The 24,303-nt window shown below is 39.8% G+C and overlaps 1 protein-coding gene across 10 annotated transcripts in view; it reads right to left on the bottom strand.

The window, feature by feature from the left end:
- The window catches only part of ESRRG (estrogen related receptor gamma), a 518,556-nt gene that overhangs the window by 247,574 nt on the left and 246,679 nt on the right, over window positions 1–24,303 (bottom strand). The window lies entirely within an intron of this gene.

The raw sequence follows: 24,303 nt of genomic DNA, 5'->3' as shown, positions 1-24,303 counted from the left end.
GTTCAATGAGCTTTAGACAAAGTGCCCCCACTGCCCTTTTGAAGCATGGGGATGCTGATACATGAGATGTGGAGGCTGGCTGAATAGGAGCAGCCTCCATGCTCGTGTACAGGCACCCATACTGGCTAGATTGTTTTTCTTCCTGGGACAGAGGTTTAACAATACTACTGTACAGTTTTATTTTAAAATTTGTAGCAAAGTAGGACTTATTTTGTGCCAAATTCTGCCCCTTATCACTGACTGCCAGAATTTTTTGACACAGGACCTATATATCAAATTTTAGAGTAGAAAGAATTTATTCAGCTGAGCAAATATCTCTAAAATACAGGATGATAACTGAAACATTGACACAAACTTAACTTGTCTCTTTGCTTGGTCTGCAATTTTGTTGTCCTTCAGGGCATGCTGCAAGGCCTAGCTATTTTACCAGGGTTTGGAGACAGGGGTTACATCTGAAATTGAAAAGGGGTGTAGCATTTATTCATCTTGACAGTTGAAAGGGGCAAGAAGGGTTTGTAATTTGTGTTTGGCTTATTTATGAGATGTATTCACATTTTTAGTGTTTCCGTGCCTAGAGCAAAAAGGAGGGGGAACAGGGCTCTTTGTTTTAGAAATCAAAATAAACAAACAAATGTATATAGCTTGAAAAGCACTTGTATAATAAACGGAATACTTCAGAGGAACAAATTTAATCATGTTGAATTTCCAGCAGTCCATGAACACAATAGTCTGGGAGGATTAAGTATCTACTGCTCATTGTGAACAGAGCACAATGGTGGGCCCATTGCACACTAGCTGCTACAAAGCCAGAGTCAATTGCCTGAACACTAGTTCCAGGCCAACAGATACCTACTGTGGCATCCAAGTTAATAGCAATAACAAAACCTATACAAGAGGGTGGAAGTAAGAAGGGATTTCCATGACTCCGCTGTGCTACAGTACGCGAGATTCTCAAGGGCACATTTGTTGTCAACTGCTACCACAGCTCCAGATAAGATCATGGTGGAGGTTTTTCAAATTCATATTTATGAATGGGAAAAAAGTCTAAACCTGACTTTTATGCTGATTTTGCATTCATGAGATTCCACTTTCAAACTACACAGCTATATAGCAGTTCCACACAAATACGCAGGCAATGACAATCCAGTATTTGACTATATGCAATAGGTTTGTCTCCAACTTTATTGTGCAATCCAAAAGTGGGGTGCTTGGTAACAGAAATGAATCAGTCAGGATTAGGACACCAGAATATTATCTTTTAAAACATGGCATGTCCATATAATTTGGATTGGGGCCCTCAAAATTCTAATCCCAGTTTTTGGTTCTGGTCCAGGAGCACAGTAAATATAGATGTTTGGGGGGAAAATATAAGGAGTTGTTTTCAGTTCTGGGATCAAACTTCTGTTTTCTTTTTTAAATTCTAAACAAGAACAAGAGCTACAGACCAGCTAGATAATTTCCTACCTTCTTTATTTCACTGCGTTTCATAACCAGCTTGCAACATCTAACTGCACCCAACTGCTGAAGTACAGTCAGTCTTTCACAGTTCCACAACTGAACTGCCAGGCTGTAAAAAGGGGTGGATTTAGGGCTACTGTCCTAAATCCTTAAATCAAGCAAAACATTAAACATGGGTACCTGTGTGCTCAGGTGCCACAGCAATGAAGGCAAAGACAGATGTTAATAAGAGTTCTGACCAATGAAGAAGCACAACATCTGTCTTAGTAAACCATTGCTGCAAGCTTAAAGTAAGCACAAACATATACTGAGAAAGAAAAAGACTTTAGTTATGTTGTGCAACCATTTCCAAAATCTAATCACCATCCTGATATATTCCCTTGGAAAAATAGGAGTCAGGTTTACCTCAGATGACCTAAGCCCTGTGGCCTCTTAAAGAATAATGCATTTCCCCCACTGAGTTCTCTGTTAAATCCAAGAAACAAAGAAACACAGCAAATTTGCCATCGTGCTGGGTAACTTGGAATTACTCAACTGTGGGTAAGATGGTGATTTAAATCCAGAGCTACTTACATGAAATATAACTAATTTGTTGTAGCATAATAATGGGGATGCCTCCCACCCCCGCCCTTTGGCAGAAGAGAGAAGGGGATAAATAAAAGAATAAATGGAATAGGCAGCAAACAACATTAACAAATAGAAATAGTTATTCCTCGCATTACAGAGCTCTTTTCACCCAAGACACCAAAGCAACAGAAAAGTCAGCAATAGACCTGATGCTTCTTGCATCCCAATGTGCTCCTGAACCTAGCTGGCTTGCTCTTTAGTTTTAAACACTAATTTAATTTCCACTAGAGATGCAGTGAATTACACTGATCTAATTTAAGCATCTGTGAACTTTATTAACCTCCTAGGATTGCCTAGATTTACAGTTCCTTATTTTGGGACTGTATATTGGCATCCTGAGTCCCCTTGAAGAATTTTCAGCAGCAGGGGTTGGTCACCTCCTTTACTGAATTTTCACATCAGAATTTTTCTTATACATGTAATGATAATTATTTATAGGCTACAGGCTGTTCTCCTGTAGTGTTGCTACAGAGGCTAAAGCAGCAGTCAGTAGGAGACTAGCTTAGGGACAAATATTGGGAAAATGCATATTATTTATATTATATAATTCATGCTCACATTACTATTACTAAAACTTGTACATGGATCAACAAAGACTATAACCCTTAGAGTCTCCAAGGGCCAGAGTCTCCCAACTACCACAATCCTAAATCTCTCTCGAATAGTGTTTGCAAATTGGGCCACATGATGTTTTTGGGATGGCCCCAGGGGATTAAGTAAAAATGCCAAATGCCATGTTACTTAGGATTTCAAGGTGGACTTAAACACTGACTCCCAAAGGTAAAATGCTTTACATACTAATCTCTTCCCTCCTTTTATATCCTATTTCTTCTATTGAGAGAGGGAAATATGACAACTGGGATAATAATAAGCAGTTCAAACATGTGATGCACAGCCTATTCTTTGCTACCACCAGAGGCCTTCTGCATTTTTGGATTTTTTGTTTTGTTTTAACAACAAGGAGTATTCTGTGCTCAGCATCCTAGGAATACACAACAAAAAGATGGTGCCTGTCCCAAAGAGTTTATATAATCTAATATTAATAAGATCCTTGGTTGGACATTATCTTAAGTAATTGTTTTACCTGTCTAATTAATATATAGGAATTGCTACACTGGATCAGACCCGATCTCATCCATTATCCTCTTTTCAACTGAGAACAGAGGGGCAAAAAAGCCATAACTGGCAGATGCTGAGATAATCCACTCCTCTCAACAGAAGCATACTCTTTATCTCATTTGGTAAGAAGAGTTAAACTTGGAGGCAGAAAAAGCCCAAGGCAGAATTGATCTAAAAATATGTGGTTTTCTGTAAGTGTTGTAGTTTAGATCAGTAGCGAACAGAACACACATTTGCCTTTTGGTGGGGGAGCAAAATCTTAGACTGGGTTCTGCCATTTTTAAAACAGCCTGTGCACCAAGCCTCTGGTCTGTTATGCGTATAGACTGGTTTTGTGTGCTTTTGTGAACAAACTTTTGTTCTGTTATGGGTATAGACTGGTTTCCAATCACTTATAGCAGTAAAAGTTAGTACCTGGCCACAATAATGTGGTTTTGGATCCATTTCCAAACTATTTTTGTTAATATTTCTTATAACATGTCTGGATAGGCTCATGTGCAATCCCTCATCTGCTTATTTTTTGGCATCAACCACTTCCCATAACAATGAGTTCTATTGTTCAGGGATGTGTCATGTGAAGAAGTAATCCCTTTTACCAGCAATGAATTTGCCACTTTGCAGTGAATGCCCTCCTTTTCTTGGCTTGGGAGGCAAAGAGAAAAGAAGCTCCTGATTTACCTTTCCATACAAAATAGTGAATGTTAGATTCTTACATTCCCCTCCTATTCATCTCCCCTTTTAGATGAGCAATCCTACTCCTTTCTCCATGGACCATCATAGCTACAACATCATCCACACACACTAATCTGACTCTATAAGATTTTTCCTTGTCACTAATTATTTTTGTAGCCTAACTCTGAAACCCTTGAACATCTCTTGAATCCTGTTTGAAAAGTTCTGCCCTGAATTAATGAAGCTATACCACTGATTTGCATAATGGCATCATAATATGTTTAGTATTCTCTATTATTTGCTTTATATACTTTGAATTTCATTTTGGGTTTTTTGGGCTTTGTTTTTTTACTGCAGCTGTACACCGAGCAAGGGTTTTCACTTAACTGTCAATAATGGTGGCCAGGCTCCTTTCCTAAGCTGATACAGGTAATTTAGGTACCAGTAAGATACAAACACTTCAATTTTTCATTGTCAGTGTTCATTTCATTTTCCATGGCTTGCTCTCCTAGGTATAGTGGTCAGGAAAGCAGGAAGGGGTGGAGTTTTAAAGTTTTAGGGTGTTAAGTGGGGAGTCTCTCATTGTTTCTTATCTTGTGGGTTGGTTGTCTGTCATTGTAAGATGCTCTGAGCATTTCTGAATAGGGCAGAAAAAAATATAAACAACAACAGCAGCAACTTGGTTAGGTCCTCTCAAGTTCCTCATACTCTCCTATAGACTTGACTAACCCAAATAATTTTGTGTCAGGTACAAATTTCCTGTTTCACTGCTCAACTTCTTAGATGCAGGTATAACACAGGTAGCTGCTTCCTTCCATTGCCAACATGCCTTAATCCTAGCCTGGAGATCTAATTTTTCAGGGCTGAGAAGCAGTCTAGTGTTTATGGACATTTCGATCTTGGATTCTCTTCTGAGACCATGAAAATTCACTGTCCCCAGCCAAGGCATCCTCAAGCACTGCTCTCAATGGTCTGCCTCCTGACCCAGATGCAGGGTAGCTTCTATGAGGCACTGGAGAATAGTAATTAGCACTGCTGAATACACAATGCCAGCCAGTCCACCCTCAGTCTTATGACCTGACCAACTGTAGTAACTACACTGCTTCTGGTTCAGGAGGTAGCCCACTTAGCACAGCACACCTTAGGGCACTATCAGCAAGGGCAGTGAGTTTACTATGTAGATGCTGGCATAAAGGTTAACAATAATCTTATGAAGTATTCATAAACAAGTGGACCACTTTGCATAAGCCTCCATTCTGAACAGCCATTTGTTGGCAATGATTTCTTGACTACTACCAAGCCAAGCTGAATTTAAGCTAGAGTGGAAGCACTGAATTATGCCATGGGCCAAATTATTTGCAGGTGTAATCAACATACCAGATGTTAGTCTCAATTACATGGATATAAATCCCAGGGCCAGTTTAAGAACAATGATAGTAAATTTGGAACAACATAGATCAGAATTTGGAACAACATAGATCAAAATCTGACCCAAATGGAACTGTTCCTGCTAATGCAATTTGTGAATTTGCTCCCATTTCTCAGTGTCCAAACTCTGCACCCTCAGCTGCCCTAAATTATTTTATTCTTGGTCAAAATATTGCTTGCTTAATTGGTGTACCATCGAGCAAGACTACACTATGGGCAGTGGCCTATGGATAGATAAAAAGGTAAGGTAGATATAAAGGCTTAATCTTAGTTGCACCATCATTTTGTGTCACTGACAAGGCTTCACACTGTGTTACATTACTAAGTGCATGAATTATGAAGCAGTCATGAAATGCTAATCGTAGCCTGCACTGAATATTAGTTACATCGTATTCATATTATACTCGTTCCCTGCGACTGAAATCTCTAAATCAAATCATTTTTCCCATTTATTTTGAAATTTTAAAAATGCTTCTTTTCTCAACTAGCTGTACTGCTTTGTATAAATGATTTCCACAAATTAGCTTTTTGAAATAGGTTTGCTTAATTCAACAGCATCATCAAAGGCTCTGATAGAAAAGAGAATATAATACTCCCTAGGACAACCAATTTCTTTGCATCGCTCAGTCATTCTTTCTGTAACTTGGCCTTTGCATTAAGGAGCAGTTTACTGGTTAGACTAAAATAAGAACCAGCCCAGGCTCCAGCCAAATCCCTAATGTTCTTCATGACAAGACCCCTCACCCCTCACTTTTAAAGTTGCAAGAGTCCGTGATTAGTGTCAGCCTCTTTGCAACATCCCTGGGGCCTAATCACTCTAGCTTAAGCACCTCAAACACTCCTGATGCCAGAGAAGAACATGCGCGCACCCCAGGGGTATAACATTTTGAATACAGAGTTGCTGAGAGGGGCTGTCTTTTTTGATGATAATGATAAATAAAGATGGGCTGGCCAGGTGATGGGAAATATTGGGACTGGGAATTTGAATAAGCTGTTAGGAGAGCAGGTGCTTTCGAGTAAGGCATCTATTAGATGTGGCAGAGGGAGGGCTGTTGAGTAAAAAGAGCTTGAGGACAGTTGGAGAGAGATTAAGATGCGAGAACATCAGCAAGGGCTGGCATTCACCCAGAGGAAGACACCCAGGTGGAAGGCTGCAGCATGCTGGAGGTAACAGGATCAACTGAAAAAGAGAAGGGAAGCTGAGCATCTGGCTATTCTGAGGGGATAAGTATGGAGCTGGGGGACTATTCAACAGACTGCAGAGAGAAGTGATAAAGAAGCCCAAAAGGCTGTGAACTCTTTAACATTTTATGCCGACCAGACCACCAAACCTTTCAATGTTCACGTGTCAGTTCTTTTTGGCTTTGTCTTTACCTTCCAAATCTAAATATGATACCAGTGTAAATCACTGTAGCCAGAATTCTTCACCCATAGGGCCAAATCCTGAAGTGCTCACTCATGCAAAACTCCCAAGCTGTAGACTTAGCGTACAAAGTCCTTCACACCTATTAGCATGTCAAGGGACATCTTACATGGTGGCAGAATTTCATATATATTGATTCAAGACATTCCCCGCCCCACCCAGGATAGTAACCATATAAATGTCATTTGATTTTTGGTAGAAGGTGTGTAGGATGAATTGCATTTCAAAAGGTACGGGAGAAGTACCTCCTGCTGCTCCTTGGCGCCTTTAAGATTGCTGGAACCACTAACAGTAAAAACTAGCACAGCACTGGCGCTATTCAGTATGTGCAGACAAATGCAGGGCAAATAGGATTTTAACACTCTCCCAAGTAAGCATGATGACAGCAGAAATCTTGTTCCCTCTCCCACCTTATGTATCCATCAGTGTCATGTACCATCCAACCGCAGCACAATAATACGTGTATGAACAGCAAAGATCTGTAACATTCAATTCACAGTAAAATTCCTCACTGCTTGTGCTCCAGACCTTAATGAAACTTGGCAGTTTTTATTTTCATATAAATACCACAAAGACCTGTAGCCCACATCAAGTATTCCAAGCTTAAGGGTTAGAATTGAAAACAACAAAGCTGTTTTTAGAGAGTTTCTCTGTCAAGGTGTTGACAGGCTCAGAACAGAAACAAATCTAAAAGTAGCATTACAAACATTCCAGATTTTAGACCTACTAGCAATCCATCTGAAACAAGGGCGCTGACATTGTTAACATCCCACCTCCTCTGATTTCTTCAGCTTTGTTCCACACCTTGCAAGCCAGGCACAGAGGAAAATTTCTTCCTAACGTTGCAATGCCATGTCACTGCCGTGCTTCATAGATTTGCAACAGAAAGGAACACATTGTGGCCTCACTGCATCACATCAATGAGCCACAGCAAGTTAACACTATGCCATCCCATCCAGAGAAACATTTTGCAAAAGCCCAAATACTGTAACAATTTACTGAGGTACCATGGCAAAATACTGCAAATATATTCTTGTGTCAAGGACAAAATTATATAGGTGACAGTCTGCTGAAGGACCTATGATAAACTCAGAGCATTTGTACATTTACGAATACAAAATGTTGCATGTATCTGGTTAGCATCCATAAAACGCTGACCATCTATTTAACTTGCCCTCTAAGTTCTGATATGCAAGACAAGGATAAAAATTCAGCAGAACCCTGGTCGCAACAAGAATGAATGAAAAAAATTACCGTCAGTTTTTAATTCTGCCAGTGTTAGCACCAACTCCTTAAGTTACAGGAGATCCTAATTAATCCATCTACAGCATTTAAAACTTTATTTTACAAGCCCATACAATTTATAAGCAAAGATGGTTGTTTGAAATGTAGTATTGTTTAAAACAGGGTGTTTTTTACATTGACCTCAGACCATGAATATTCAGTTTAAAATTTAAACTCCTTGATTTATGACTAAAACACTTACAGAACTTAGTGCCCGATCGTTAACTATAGTAGTGCTATTAGGTACAGCTAAATTCCTGTTTTTTTATAGAGAAGAGCATTTGCACTTACAAGATGACTGAGTAACTCACTCATGGCTGTGCTACTTATGAGTAATGGCACGATTCCCTCATTCTTTGACTGTTAAGAATTGTCTCTCTGTCTCTGTCTCTGGCTGTATATATTAATATATAATCTCCATGCTGGTTATCAAGATGCATGCAAACAATACCTGGTGTTGTTCAGGAAAGAAAAAGAACATTTTAAGCAGCTATTGAAAAATTAACTTTCCAATCAAGGTTCTGACCTGTTTGATTTACATTAATCAACATGCATTATTTCCAAACTACCTTTATTTTACTGTTTGTTAAAAAAGTTAGCACATAGCTGAAAAATTAGGTCATTTTCATTAAATCTTCTAATTAACCAGTTCTTTCTTTAAAAGAAAACTGGCTCTGCTTTCAAGAATACTCCAGCATTTTATCAATAGAGTTCAGAACAGGGCTAATGATTATCATTAAAGAAAGCCCAGAGTGATTTAAAGAACTTATCTTTCTGTATTTTATTCCTTTTATCAAACTGTGGGATCCTGAAATGAAGTCGCCTCAGACAACAGTTCACGTTTAAAAAAAAATAAGAAAAAAACAGGTCAGAGAAAGAGAGAAATGAAACTCTGTGTAAGAAAAATAAAGAAAGCAAAATACTTCAAGTCTTTAAAAAAAAATCCTGGGTGAGAGGTTACTCTATTTGGAAGATGGTGATAAAAGAAAAATCCTTAAAGCCCATAAATGTGTTCATTCCAATAGAATGAACTAGTTAAAAAGGCTGGGAGAGGGAAGAATATGAAAGTTAGCATTTATACCTGAAAAATACTTTCCTTAAGCTATTCTCTTGTTCTGATCTCGACCTTTGTAGTTTATTCTATTTACGTATACTAAGAATTTCTTTAATAAAATACTACCTAAATTCTTTAGTTTCTAGTCCTTGTCTTAGAGATATCTCCTGCTCTCTGGTTCTTGTGTTTCACATTAACACATAAAAATTTCTTTGTAGGGTCTTTCCATTAAATTCCTTGTAGAATTCTTACAGACCTAACATCCCCTTTGATGACCTTTCTGATTACACCTTAATATTCATCTTAACCTATTGTATAGCTTCCCCTTTCACAGCTTTTCACATGATTTTTTACACTTTTCCTTACCTGGTGCTTAGGATTCAGTCCTGGGAAAAACTGAGAATCCTAGACCTGGCCCTGTCTCTGACTTCAAAAAGAATGTGACTCAGCATCACACTAAATTAGGTCCATTTACTTTGCCTACACTGTTAGATACGTTGGATTACCTGCTTTATTACTTATTTTTTTTAATTCCTGATACACCACCACCAAGTGGAAACCAATAATATTTGCGAGCAAATTTTCCTTAAACGATTGTCATTTCTTCTCTGTGGTTTTTGCTTATATTTCTTCACTTGTTATCCGGTACATCCCGCATCCTCCAGAATTTGCTAAAACCAATTTTTTTTCCTCCAAAACTACAGACCACATTTTCAGTAGTAATTCAAAAACCTTGCAAGTGAAAAAAATGGTAGCAAGATATGAAAATATTCAGTCCTGGAAAAAGAGGATGTTTGGCACACAAAGGAATGGAACAGGGAGACCGTGAACAACTGTGAAACATGGTCCCCCCTACACTGCACAGAAACATCTTTGTTCTCTGCAACTACTGCAAAGGAGACCTGCTTTGCATTTGCCTGGGGCACATGATCACAGGGAAAGATAAAAGGTAGTCATATTATGGGGATATGTTCTTCATGAAGTTCATAAACTATGTACGGTCTAGCAGCATCAACAAACTCCTGAACGTGCCTTCCTGAGTTCAGGCTTATGAAAGCTTATGGTATACATTTTTGATTCAGTTAACCAATAAGGTGCAAATCAACCCTGCTTTCTACCTTCCTTACACTATCAGTAGGGCATGTTATTACAGAGGAAACCTAGTAAACATCAATCAGTGCAGGGAATGGGGGCAAGGTAATAGGAGAGGTGTGAAGAGAGGGTCTGGACATGTGAAAACCCAGAAGCCAGTTTTCCTTTATGAATCCCAGCCTCTGCTACCATTGCAGGAGAAACCCCATCCACAGCATCAGAGTTCCCCCCTCATAGAACGACAAAACCCAGTAAAAGCTCAGAGGCTACAAGTCTGGTTATGACTTCTGTACTTTTTAATGTGCTAAAGGGAATGTGTGCGCCCAGATTATGTCCTGGTAGGTGAAATCTCACATAACCACTTAGTTTGCTCTTTTAATAAATCTTTTTTATTCCTGGTATCTCCTGATCATGCTATCTCAGTTCCTTAGAAATGTTCCTTTGCATATAAGGTTACTTCTCTTCCCTGCTGCTTTCCTTTTTGATCTCCTCTAAGGAGTCTGAAATTACTGACTGGGCAACTCTGGGTTGATTCTCCTGCTTGCATTGAGAGTGAATTATCATCAGAGTTGATTACAAAACTCTACCAAAAACAATTATATCACGAGGGACACAGGTTTAGTGAATAATTAGCTAAAACCGTACCTTTTTGACTTGTAGTAGTTTTATAGTTCAAATGTCTGAATACAGTCTAAAGCAAAAGTCCATAAGAGCTCAATGAGTTAGATGATGGTCTAAAATAAATAAATCATTGGGTGAAATCATGATTCAGCTGGCAAAATTATCACTGAGCAAAATGAGTGGGAGCAAATTCCACTCAGGGTATCCATATCCTTGCAGATCTCTTGCTTTTTCTATATAGGTAGTCACAAATCAAGGACATTTTGTCAATACTTTAGTGAATGTAAACTTTTAATTAGATGTATAAAATACAGTTTTGTTTCGAGACTGAAACTAAAATATGTCAATTTGTTACTTCCTCTACTGTTAGCTTGGAGAAAAGTTTTTTGGGCCAGTATTATTTAACCAAAAAAAAAAAAAATTTTTATTTAAACAAAAATAAAGACGATTCAGGTGTACATTGAACAATTCTTGAGTTCTGATTTTACATTATTTTGACATTTTATGATGGTTAGTATTTCTGTCAATAAACAACATTTCTGTGCTGTTTTCACCTTAGATTTCTGTGAATGAGCAGATTATAATATTCACAACACGCCTTCTGAGCCGATGCTCTGAGCAGAGTCACAAACATTCATGCCCAGAGCTTGGAAGAGAGAGAGACCCTGAGAAAACCTTCTGCCAGAGTTTCGAAGTACAATGTTTTGAAATGATCAAGTTTGCTGGTGGTTTTGGAGTTTGTTTTTTTAATGCTTATTCATCTAGTTTTACATCCATGGTTTGATACTGTAGCTTCAAAATAGTGTCCCGGCAGTGGCAATATTACTCACGTACATGTTGTCACACAATATTTTTAATTTAAAAGCATATTCTATTTCACTTCTTAAGGTACAATTACAACAGTAACTATGATTTGGTTTATTAAAAATTAGTAATGGTCAAAGCTAGCCAAAAGCATTCAATCTAAAGGAGGGAGAATAAAGGATGAAGTAACAGAAGTAGAAGTCAGCAACCAATACTTGCAACAACTATAATACCAGTTTTGCAGGCGGAGAAAAATCAAGGGGAATTATTATTTTGTACTTATGTAGCAGCTTTTGCTCAAAAGAATGTTATAGATACGTAGTCAATGTTCCCCTGAGGATATTGTTCTATATATGGGTAAACGGTGGTTAATTACAGACAGTCAAAAAGCCAGAGGAGGAATCAATTCAATCTTTGCAGGTTTCTCTATGATGCATATAGTGAACCAATAACAAACTAAACTCACATTTGGTTTTCAGTTGGGAAAGGCAGCCAGATGCCTTCACTAGCCCAAGCCTAAAGGCAAGGGGTACTAGAGCACTCCTCCCAGACTATTGGCCGTTGCTGAACCAGGCTGAGCCCAGCCAAGCTGGGGCCATTCTAGCACATGCCCCCAACCTCCTGCTGTCCCACCATGGGGGTGGGGGAAGTAGCCCCTGTCCCTGTACTAGGGGCTGCCACCTCAGGAGGCTTCCCCCAGCCGGCCCAGGGTGGTCTCCCCTACTGCAGAAGCCTCCCAAGGATCTCCAAGCCCCAGCCTCCCCTGCTGCCTCAGGGATTTCCCCCCTGCCCCCTCTGCCATGCAGTCCAGCCATTGCTCAGCCAGCCACACCCCTGGTGGTGGGAGGGGAGGAACAATCCCCCATTCCAGTGCTGGGGGGCTTTTCCTTGACACCGGGATGGGAGACTGCTTCCCACCTCCCACCTGCAGAGGCTGGCCAAGTGTGGGGGAGGGGGTGGGCAGCTGCCCAGACCAGGGCTTGAGGGTGGAGCTGGGGACATCAGGGGCTCTGTTCCCCCTTCTCCCCACCCCACTGAGCTGACAGGTGTAGGTAGGACACAGGCTAAGGAGCAGAGGCTTTGCTGCCTCCGCTCTGTGACAGCCCAAGGGTGGGACCAGCCTAGCTCGACTGGAGAAGACAGTGAGGCCAAGGCTAACCTGCCACCCCTGCAAGGGGGTTTGGAAGAGCACAAGGCATCCTGGGATGCTGGGAGACTGCGATCTAACTTGAGTCGGAGGGGGTTCTGGGACAGGAGTTTGACAGACCGGTTTAACCTAAATCGGTTAAGTCTAATACTACATCTATCCAAGGCTACATTAAACTGTGTTCAGCCATTTTGAAATCGATCTATGTGCACTGAACTTCTGTTCTCTTACAGGTTTAAACCAGTTTGCAATTATTTATACAGACTGATGTGTAATTTCTGTCCCTAGCCTGTGTGACTTGCTCAAAGTTGCATAATGGGTCCTCAGCAAAGTCAAGAATGGAACCTGGTAAACCTGACTCCCAGGAGCTTGAATTAATCCATACAGTAGATGATGCTCCCTTCAAGTCAATGAAACCATTCAAGGAAGATGAGGGTAGCCATTATGGAAGGATGTGAGCAACAAACTAAGTGCCAACCAAGTGAATGAAAATGAAGAACAGAGAAAATATCAGTGATAACCCCTTCCCTCCAAACTGATAGAGAAAACTGAGCATACATACGAAAGCCAATCAAGGAGGCATATTTTAAATAAAGTTTTCGTTTTATGGTGGAGGAGTGTCATTATTTCTCTTGATCCCTAAAATACCATTCTTAACAAATCATTTGTGTTAGAGACTGGATAAGTAAACCAAACCATTGTGGCAACATTTTTCAAATGTTCTGCATGTGTGTGGAGAGTGAAAAAAAACAGATGGAGAATACTATAATGAATTGAAATGTTCTATTTAAAAACTGTTTGTCAGCTGTAGTTAAGTTGATACTGTCAGCATGGCAACAAATCACAACACTTTACATGTTATGCTGTGGACTCAAGTTTGCTACAAAGAGTTGAGTTGTTGGAAACTGGAGGGCCTTAAGCAGCTCAGCAAGTAGAGCGACAAGCAGGCAGTGGCTAACTAAGGTTTTTAAAAGCAATGAGAATGGCAGAAAAATGCTATTGGCTTATTTGTTTTCTATTAAAAAAACTCGATGGTCATCTCTATAAAAATAAATAAAATGAGTAAACCCACCCCCTCAAACCTACATGAACAAAACCATTTAAACAGGGAGTGCATGCCTCCGGTCACTTATAATGGACTATGGAGTCCTTCATTTCAAGGTCACTGGCTGAAATCAAGTTCATTCTACATGTAACTCAAAGTCATTACCATCTGATTGCTGTTCAAATCGTAGCCTACGAAAATGCACTTTTGGTCTCCCTGTAGTCCCTAGTGGACTAAAGACCTCACGTATTTAAAAAAACAAACACTATTTCAATTGGCACTAATTGGCACCTTTGTTGACATTCCCAGCCAAGTACTGAGTGGGCACAGAGACAAAACTGCGTGAATACCCATGCAGTACTGTCTCCAAGTGCAGGTTTGAGGCACTTAAGCCTGAGGGTGAGGTGAGGTGAGAAGCTTGCACTGATTCTGGATACAGCATACTTGCTCCGCATACAATTTCAGCTTGTAGTGGTACCATTATTGGACCTTTCATATTTTATACTCATAATTACTAATACATAATGTATATTTGCATGCTTATGAGTTAATATCCTAATATAAGGCCTCTCAATTTGTGAAGTGGAGGAAACAGTTATAAGGCCTCTCAATTTGTGAAGTGGAGGAAACAGTGAGCATTGTGCAAAGCTACAGACAATCAGGATCCTAAGCACTAGCTGTGATTTGGCCTCAATGCCAAACTGAATCCAAATGTGAGTCTAGTCATAATCTTCTTGCCTATCTATTTTTACAATTACTGGTGATTATGGAACATATTGCAGAAATTACCCAAATTTGCCCAAATTCAGACTGATGTCATCATTTAATAGGGTTTTGGTAACTTTAATGTCATGCTGCTAAGGTATAGTCTATGATCCTAAACTGGTGTAGATTAATTAATAGGGGGTTTTCTGTGCATACTCTTTGCTTTGTGTTAGTTAAAGTTACACAAGGTCAAAAAGAGTCATGTACAACCACTCAGAAACATAAAAGGCTGGTTTTCCTTAACATCACAAGCAAGTCCACTGAAGCTGATGAAGTTATGCTTGTGTAAAAACAGCATAAATGAGAGAAGAAGGCAGCTGAAATACTCTTTATTTGGTCCTAATTATTCCACTCTTTTGGGAGTGGGGGGAGAAATGTCTGCAAAACAGCCTATTCAACAGAGCATAAATAATGAAAATAGCCCTCCACTGCTCATAACCTCCTATACCAATGGCTTTTAAAAATAGCACCATTATCAAACATTACAGCAAATGCACAATGCTAGTTTTCCCACGCTATTTCTTTTTAATTTCATGTTTTGCTTCTGTCCAGAGTTATTTATATTAGTTTGGGGTATGGATTTTTGTTGTTATTGCAATTCTCACGCTCTGAGAAAGATACAGATTGTCAGGAATGACAATTCAGCATAGGTTTTAACAGCAAGGGCTTGATTTATTAATGTTTTAAACAAGTTTCATGCACTAAATATCCCTGTATAGACATGACATGTTTTTCTTTAAAAACAGCTACACACTTCAGGACAAGTGACATGATCCAAACGATCTAGGCTGACTTTGATGGCTATTCTAATGCAGCACAGGAATGTCTTCATTGAGTCATCATGTATATTATTGTTTTAAATGGAAAAAGGAGCATAAATATTCAGTTAAAATGAAGGATTCCTTTCCACAAAACTTCACTCTTCATCTCACCTTCTGTTTTGGCTGCCATTTCCAAGGTTAAAAAATATATATTTGTTAAATATCTATTCCATTCAGAGCTGAACTTTAATATCTGATAGTCATTATTTTGTTAAGGGCCTAATCCAAAATTTAATGGAAAGAAAGTCTCTGGATCAAGCCTACAGTAACTGTACAAAATAAATTGCAAAGCAACTCCGCTGAAGCAAAAAAATAATACAATTTGGCATTTTCAGACTGACATAAGGAGGAAAGGAAAGGAAAGGACAAATATAAAATGGTACGATACAGGATATAGATGAAACAATATTTTAAACTAAAATAGCACCTTTCATCTTGAGAAAAGCTGAAAGCATTTAATATAAAAGACAATCAAATCAAATATTTTGAGATGTTAATATATTAATATTGTCTTAACATTATAACAAAAGGCAAGAAACTGATAACAAAGATGAACAAATCATCTTAACTTCTTAAATTCTGCTCTCTTGCATAATCCATGAAATATGGATTATGACAGTTTTAGAATTATGTAATCATGCTATATCTTAATAATATGGTTGTATATTAAAAGGCTATATTTTTTTTTTCTTTAAAAATCTTTAAAAAGCGGGAAGTAGCTCTAATTTGAGTTACTGCTCTTTAAAAGCACTGAGTTGACGTTCTTTAAGATTCCACTGAAATTTAAAAATCAAACCAAAAAAATGTAACAAGCCAAGTTTGAAGAAAAACGACATTTTTCAAGCTGTAAAGGTTTGATGCTGGGAAATACATCTCACTGTACTTAGATACATATTCAAGGTCAGAGTTTGTCCACCTTAATCAGAGTGGTACCTTGTTCCATAAGCAGACACAATGAAAAAAACCAAATAGGAACACAAGGTCTTAAGATGGTATAAAATATTTTTAGGCCACATCCAGATGGCAAACTTATACCTGGCAGTAAAGCCCTCCAGCATGTCATATAGCTCCAAGTATGCTACTACAGTCCATATGTAAAAGTAGCCACATCCATGAAGCACAAAGGGTATAGTACATCAGTCAAACCTCCATTAAGAAGGATGGTGCCAGTAGGTAACCAAATTTTTAATTCTGGTATGGATAAGAGCAGAGGCTACAAGTCTAGGACACAAAAAAAGAGCTGGGCTTTATTTCTGAGTTTAGCATACCTCTTGCAAACCAGCTCTGTTCCATAGCTTTCATTATCTCAAACAGATCTATCACTTCCTATGAAAAGCATTATTTAAGAGTTAAATTTTAAATTTTATTTTAAAATAAAAGGTCAGACTAAGTTGGACTAAGCATTCCCTTCAATGAAAGCCGGTCTCTCAACCAATTTGGCTGCTTGCAGATGGGGGGAGGAGGGAGAGGAGGAAGGTGGGGAGCATTTTACTGGGAGAAGCATTACTTCAACCCGGCTGTGCAGCATCTGTATAGATCAGGCACTACAGTGGGGCCCTTTTGGCGCTTTTATCTAAAGCTGATTCAATAAGTGACAAAAAAGCCTCACTAAAGCACCTGATCTATACAGATGCTGCAGAGCCAGGTCAACGTAACGCACTGCCTCTTCTGGGCATGTGCTGAACTTGGCGCAGGAGCGCACCAAATTTTAAATGTGTTATTTTGGGGTTTTTTCATGTCTGCAAGCAACCTTCCTGATCTCAGTGTAAATATGGAGTAGTACCAAGTCAATGAAGTTACATCTATATAAATGGGATCAAAATGTGTCCCTCAACCCTCTAGGCTGAAGGAGGCTAGAGACCAGGTCATTTGAATGTCTAAATTAAAAAATGTATGTCTTGCTCTGCCACCTCTGCTCTCATTTCCTCAGTGCCCCCTATGTTCGCAGCTCCTTTCTGTCCTCTTCTCTTTTCTTTTTCTTGCTATGTCCTCCTCTTGTTTCAGCTTGCCTGCACACTTCTCATGCTATCGCCCACACAAAACCATCCCTGAATGCAGACCTGCACAACTTCATTCCCATCTTCTGTTTCTGCACATGCTCTGACAATGGAGGTAGAGCTGACTGTTAATCCAACGGGCCAAGAAAAACACATGTTGTCAACAAAGTGGGCAAGGTCATCAGGTAATGTCAATCATTACAGCTCCACCAAAGTTAACGGACATTAGCTTATTTATACCAACCAAGAATCTAATCTATTGACAAGACCAGTTGCTTTGGATCTCACATCATCTCGTAATGAGAGAGAGACCATATGCCAGAGATTCATATGGCCTTGGAGTAGTGGATGGGGGAAAAGAATATGCTCTCTGAAATGCCCACTCCCTTTAATAAAGAAGGTCCAGTGAGCCAAAAAACTTCAGTAACCGAATGTTAGAGTTTATGTTTTAATAAAGCTTCTGATAAGTTAACAAATATCTGGAAATTCTAAATCACACAGGTCAAATCTTGAGAAGTTTTCCTCAGTTTTCCTCAGTCTTTATTCAGACAAACTTCTGTTGGCTTAAAAATGGCATGTAAAGGTCTATTTTTTGGAAATTAGCTTATAGTTATAGATACATGCATTATAAGGGTTCAAGATGGGCATCGGGGGCTAATTGGATTTCTAGGAAGCTGGGTCTAACACACACAAAGTTTCTCATAGCCCTGGAGGCAGACAGGCTGTCTAGCACAACAAGACCAACCGATGGACTCAGCCTGAGAACTGAGGGGGGCATGCCATAACTCAAGATCACAACCCTCAAGGCAAGCAGGTTGTCTAACACAACAAGGACACAGAGCCTGGGAACCAAGGAAGTATGCACCATACTGTCCCATAACACGAGATAAGTGACACCAGCTACAAGGTCCCACAGCACCAGAGGGGCCTGAGTCCTGGGTTTGGGGGGACAGACCAAATTAGGAGAAGGCCAAGAAGGCTACATGGACATGTGACCACAGAGAGACAACCAACCAGAGATAACCATGAATGAAGACTCATCAGGAGTCACGAATAGGGAAGGAGAATACAAAAGCAGAGACTTGAGATTAACAAGAGTCCCTCCCTGTTGTCCCTCCCTGTCCCTCTCTCTCTCTGCCTCCTGGTCCCTCCCTTTATCCCATCCCTCCGATCCCTCCTTCCCCTCCATGAGAAGGGTCCCCATCCCCATCCCCGTCCCCTGGGAAGGGTCCCCAAGGCCACCATGGACCAAGGACATACCAGCAGCCCATCTCATGCACCCCACCGGAGGGCGGCTGTGGACCTCGGCATCCCACCTCCAGACTGCTGACACCCAAGAGAAAGAGCCTCAGAGTGGAGCCTGCATCCTGACCAGATGTACTTTGACTCTGATGACAGCCCTGGGATTGGTAGATATAGAATTGTTTTCTTGTTTGTATTGCTTGTTTTTTGTTACCACTCTGTATCAATAAGCTCACCTATTATCAGCTGGCGGGTGTTGTGGTCGGTCTGAGGGTTGTGCTCACCCAGAAGAAAGGTATAGGGGGTGGGTCCCAATCCAGTGCCAACAATTCCACTAAAGAACATGGTCCAGCAGAAGGACAAATATAGTAGCAAACAGCCAGAGTATAAACAGATGTTTACTGTTTTCCTAGTCTAGGCCTTTAACCCACAACTGCCAATACATGCTTACATTATAGGAGTGATGAAGGATGTCAGAACCCAGGAACTTTTCAAGTTTTATTTTTTGAAGTCAAAGTTTTGCCTACACCCATATCCAAGAGGTCAAATGTATCTGCAGGAGACCATAATAAAGCTCAGCAGCAAAACTGTTTTGTGAAGAATGACAATCAGCATACTGCCATTGTTTTTCACAATCTCTGTGAAGCTATCACACATGATTTGCTAAATCTCTGATTTTGCATTATGTCCCATGGTTATTCCTCCCCTGGTCCATTGCTATCTTAAGCAAGGACTATGTAGAAATATAAAGTGATGCCAGAGTAATTTATTCTTCCCCATTCTCTCTTACTACCAAGCTAAAGATTCTTCTAAAGTTTTTGCCAAGATGTTTTGAAAGAGCAAGTTGGACCAGAGAGAAGGATAGGCACGCTTGCTAGATTTTCTCGTCATTTCAGAAACAAGAGTGCAGAGCAATTGTTTGACTAATTAACTGTACAGCAAACATCTCAGTGTCTACATGTGCTACTATTAGGGCGCAGAACACTAATAAACTTTGTAGCAGGTTCGGAGTTTTTTTAGGTTCAGCAGTGCACATGTAGACTCTGCCCCTCAGCTGGCTGGAGCACAGGGTACTTCTGTACAGGGCTAGCCAGCAGGCAGCCCCCATGCTGAAGCACCCTTATACCCTAGCCATTTCACAGCATGTGGAACCCTGTCAGAGTAGCCAGCCCAGGGCTGCTCTGATGGGGCTCCACGTGCTGCAGAGGGGCTGGCTGGGGCACAAAGGTGCTTCAGTGCAAGGCTAACCAGCAGGCAGACCCTGCACTGAAGCACCCTCAAGCCCCAGACAGCCATTTCACAACATGTGGAGCCTCACTGAAGCAGCCAAGGCTGGCAAGGGAAACTAGTGGCTTAACTTGCCAGTGCAGGCTTCTCCAATGGGGCTCCACATGTTGCACGTGAATAAACTCTGGAGCAATAAGCTCTGGAGTTTATTTGTGCGCATTAATTGCACATGTAGATGCACCCAGCATATTTCAACTTAACTATCAAAGTCTGGAGGTGGGGGGAAGGGAAGGAAAATACACTTAGCTTTAGCCAATTCTCAATTGAGTCCACAGCAAAGCTGGTATAAATTATTCTCCTACTATCTGCTAGCCTTTTTTCTTCTTGCAGCTATATGGCAAACTTGTCACCCTGTATCTAGGACATTAACAGAAATCATTACATCAAGACAGATTCTACTTGAACCAGACTAAATCCAGAATGCCCTGCTCATGCAAGTAGGACAACTCTCCATTTAACCAAGAACAGGTTTTCTGCCTTTGTTAGTACATGAATTCAAAGGACCTGACAAAGCAGATCTTGGACAGCACTTCAGACACAGTATCTACAATGTATGTATTCCAGGAAGAGGACTTTCTGTAGTGAAAAAAAACCCAGTATTAGGTCCTTTGTTAGGTTTCAAAGATGTGCCTAATATCCAACACTGAACATGTGAATATTTATGAAAGTGAACAATTGTTTATTCTAAGCCCTGACAAAATATGTCACACCACTGATCTGAATGGATCAACCTCCCTTCAGGTACCCAGTTAGTTTAACTAAACTGTTTGGCCTATGGCTGAGACTACATCAACTTTACAATATACACTTTTGTATCTAGTCCTGCTGGGACTTTTGAGTTTTTAACAAAATCAAACTTACAGGGTCCCTGGTACATTCTGACTCCACTTAAGAAAAAGTGATTCTCTGCCTCACTTGTATGAAAACTGCTAATTCATTAAAATTGTAACTACTAATGCCAAGGCATAAACTAACATCTTGTAAAAGACTAAATTTTAAGGCAGCCTCTATTAAGTGCTAAGTAAGTAAGCAAGCTGGATCTTTCTCAGGTCTTCAGAAATCAAACTACTCCATGTCTTTATGGAAACTTTTAAGGCATTCAACTCTTAAAAAAGCAAACAGCAGCAGAAATCTGTCTTTACATTTCTTCTTTTGGCTGTCTACAAACTGTCTGACTGGTCAAATCCCAGACACTATACCCATCCCAAATGAATAAATGACATTTGTCATAAAATGTCCTAATAAAACATACTAGAAAGTACTTAGAAGATATGTACCCAAATGAAGGCAAAATTCAGCTTGCTTCTGATTCAGAGTAAATTTGGAATAGTTCAAATAATGAAAATAGAACCGCCCAAAAATTGTCACAGCAATGACTTTGGATATCGTGACACCTATTTTAGAGATAACTGGCTATATTTTGTCCCCAAATCATTAGCTAACATACAACTGACATCTTGCTGCCTAGGACAAGGCAGGACTGCTAGACTTCGGAAATGGCCAGAGTGCAGTGTTCTGCAGCAATCTCCAATCAGCACAAGAGCCGATAAGAAGTTGTACTTGTAACAGCTTGCTTACTTGTAAAGCATAATACAGAGTTGACCTAAAGTTGCTCTGAAGTATGTCAGCACTGGAACCAATGAAGAATCAGTACTATGATTTGGGAGTCTCAGAGAACTCCTCTGAGGCTCCTATCTCAATTGTACACAGTACAATCTAGCCCTGGTCTTTTAAAGCAGAGCTTCCCAACCCCCAGGCCGCAAAGGGTTGGCTGCTGGTCCACAGGAGGGTTGGCTGCCAGACCGGTACTGAGTATAAAAAAGGGTTGGCTGCTGGTCCACAGTATGCCAGTCACTTCCAGTCTGCAGTATCCTGGTCCGCAGTTTGCTGGTCTGCAGTCATTTCCGGGCCACGGTTTGCTGGTCCACAGTCTAAAAAGGTTTGGAACTACTGTTTTAAAGGCATTACTAGTACTGTATTTTCTCACATATGACACAACTTTCTCAAAAAATTGAGCTCCCAAAATTGGGTTGTATGTATTAAGAGGGAAGCTGATATTTTGCCCAGGGTTAGAAGCACCCTGGTTTGATTCTTGCTTCACAGTGCAACATATGCATTACACAGTGCACATATGCATACAGTGAACATATGCATGTTCAGGCAGCTGAGGGAGTCAACTGACTTAAGAGCTCACCGTTATTCACTTTACAGGTGTTAACGATCAGCTCTCCTTTTTAATGGTCTTGATGTTCTGCTAATTAAACTAACCTTTCATAGATTCATAGTCTGATAGATTTATAAATGCTAAGGGCTGGAAGGGACCTCTTGAGATCATCAGCCCTCCTGTACTTGGGCAGGAAAAAACTGCTGGGGTCACATGACCTCAGCAAGGTGAGCTTCCAGATGTTTTCTGAAGATATCCAGAGTAGGTTATTGTACCACCTCTGGGGGGAGTTTATTTCAGACCCTGGACACTTGAGTTGTAAAGAAGTATTTCCTTATGTCTAATCTAAAGCGGTCTTTCTTAGGGCAATTTTGGTGCCTGCTAGCTGCTCCTGAGCTCCGTATGTCATAGCCTCTTTAACTCTTTAGGACAGACTCTCTACCTCTTTAAAATCATAGATCCACCCATGGAGGCTAGTCTTCAGCGATAGCTATGGATTTGGCTTTAGTTATGCAGGAAAGGGAGGGTGATGTCAGCTGAGGACTAGGCTCTGTTCCTGCTCTATGCAGCCATATCTCTGGAAAAGTCTTTTTTCTTTATTCTTTCTAAAACCAGGTACAGACTATATTTGGGCACATGTTGTATGCAAAAAATATGGTACTAAGGATTCTCACTGTATAGGGCTAGGCAGAGGGCCTGCAAGTGAACACACTTTATAATACATTCCATACAGCTATATAAAAAGACCAAAACTCTGAAACAAAACATTTTGTAATAAAAAGATAGATTATAATAAAAATCTTGAGATATTTTCCTCCTTGTACATAGAGGAAGCTAAAAGCCTGATATATCACCCTGCTCTGATTCCCATTCTTTCTACAGCATTGGTCATAGACAGATTTGTTTTTTTAGACATCAGGACATTTTCCTTTTAGAAGAAATGATTATATATCAGTTAAGACAAAATCATGAATCATGCCTATCAATTGGGGAGGATAAACATGTATGGTACAATTTCAGCTGATCTGTCTGGATAAGGGACTGAAACTATATATATATAAGCTTAGATAACATCACTTTTTGTAGCTTGATATAGTCTTTATCTCTGGAGCAGTATAAAAAATATTGCAAGACCTCTGATAAAGGCAGCTTCCACGATAGAAGAAACTGACTTTGATTTCAGTCTGTTCTAAATTTCACACACACACTTTTATATCATGAAAAAATTCTCATCGCATGTTGCATCACATTTTTCTTGTCCATCTCTTTCACAACTCTAGTGGGGAACAGACCAATTGGCCTGTGTAAGTGTTAAGTGGGACAGAGAAAATGTTTTCAGTGTCAAGGAGCCCTTTACTTTTTGTGTCTGTTCAGGCATGCGTAGGGCTTAAGCCATTTGTGTTAGGATGTATTTTTCCAGTTTCAGCAGGTCTACTACAGCTCAATCTCCACACACAAACTGCATACTTTTAAACCCATTTCTATATCTATTAGTTCAATTGTTGCATGTAGTCAATCTCCATACCTTGTTGTCTCCTAGTACTAGAAGCTGTCCTTCCTACATCTTCAACTTTGGACAGGTGCAGAGAACAGTCCAAAGGACAAGAATATATGGGAAAGAAAGCAACATTCTTCTTTAAATTGCAAGCATTCCTTATTAGAGAAAGCTGATACAGATAGGTTGTGAACAATACTGCAGAGCATGCTATTGGACTTCAGTTTAAAGAAATATTTATAATAAAAACCACTGTGGCATATGGACAAACATACCCTACTCTGTTATCAAGATTTAGCCATTCTCTAATGCCAGATTCTGCACCAACTTCCTGCCAAACATAAAACTAGCACTGCATATGTGTAAAACCAAGAACTAAATTATCTCACCAGAATGGATTATTTCCATGCAATTCTTTGTTACCACTATAAAGCACCACAGAATACAATAGAAAAAAAAATCTTCCACACTGGGAACTATATCCAATGCAGACATTGAATCAGGGACTTTTTCCCATTATTTCAAAACTGCATAGACTAGTCCCCCTCCCATTCACTACTGCAACTACAATTGCTAAATTGGAAGAATAAAATCAGGAAAACTTTAAGGCACCTTTATCTATATTTTCACGCAGTTTAATAGCTGGAAGCAAAGCAAACTGCCAATACATATGACAAGACAACTCCCTACTGACTGCAGGCTGAACTCCTCAAATCACATTTTTTAGAATACCTAGTATTCTGTGTTCTGAATCTTTA

Source organism: Alligator mississippiensis, chromosome 1 (assembly GCF_030867095.1).
Source record: "Alligator mississippiensis isolate rAllMis1 chromosome 1, rAllMis1, whole genome shotgun sequence".
Taxonomy (NCBI): Eukaryota; Metazoa; Chordata; order Crocodylia; family Alligatoridae; genus Alligator; species Alligator mississippiensis.
This window is presented reverse-complemented; position numbering and strand designations above follow the sequence as displayed.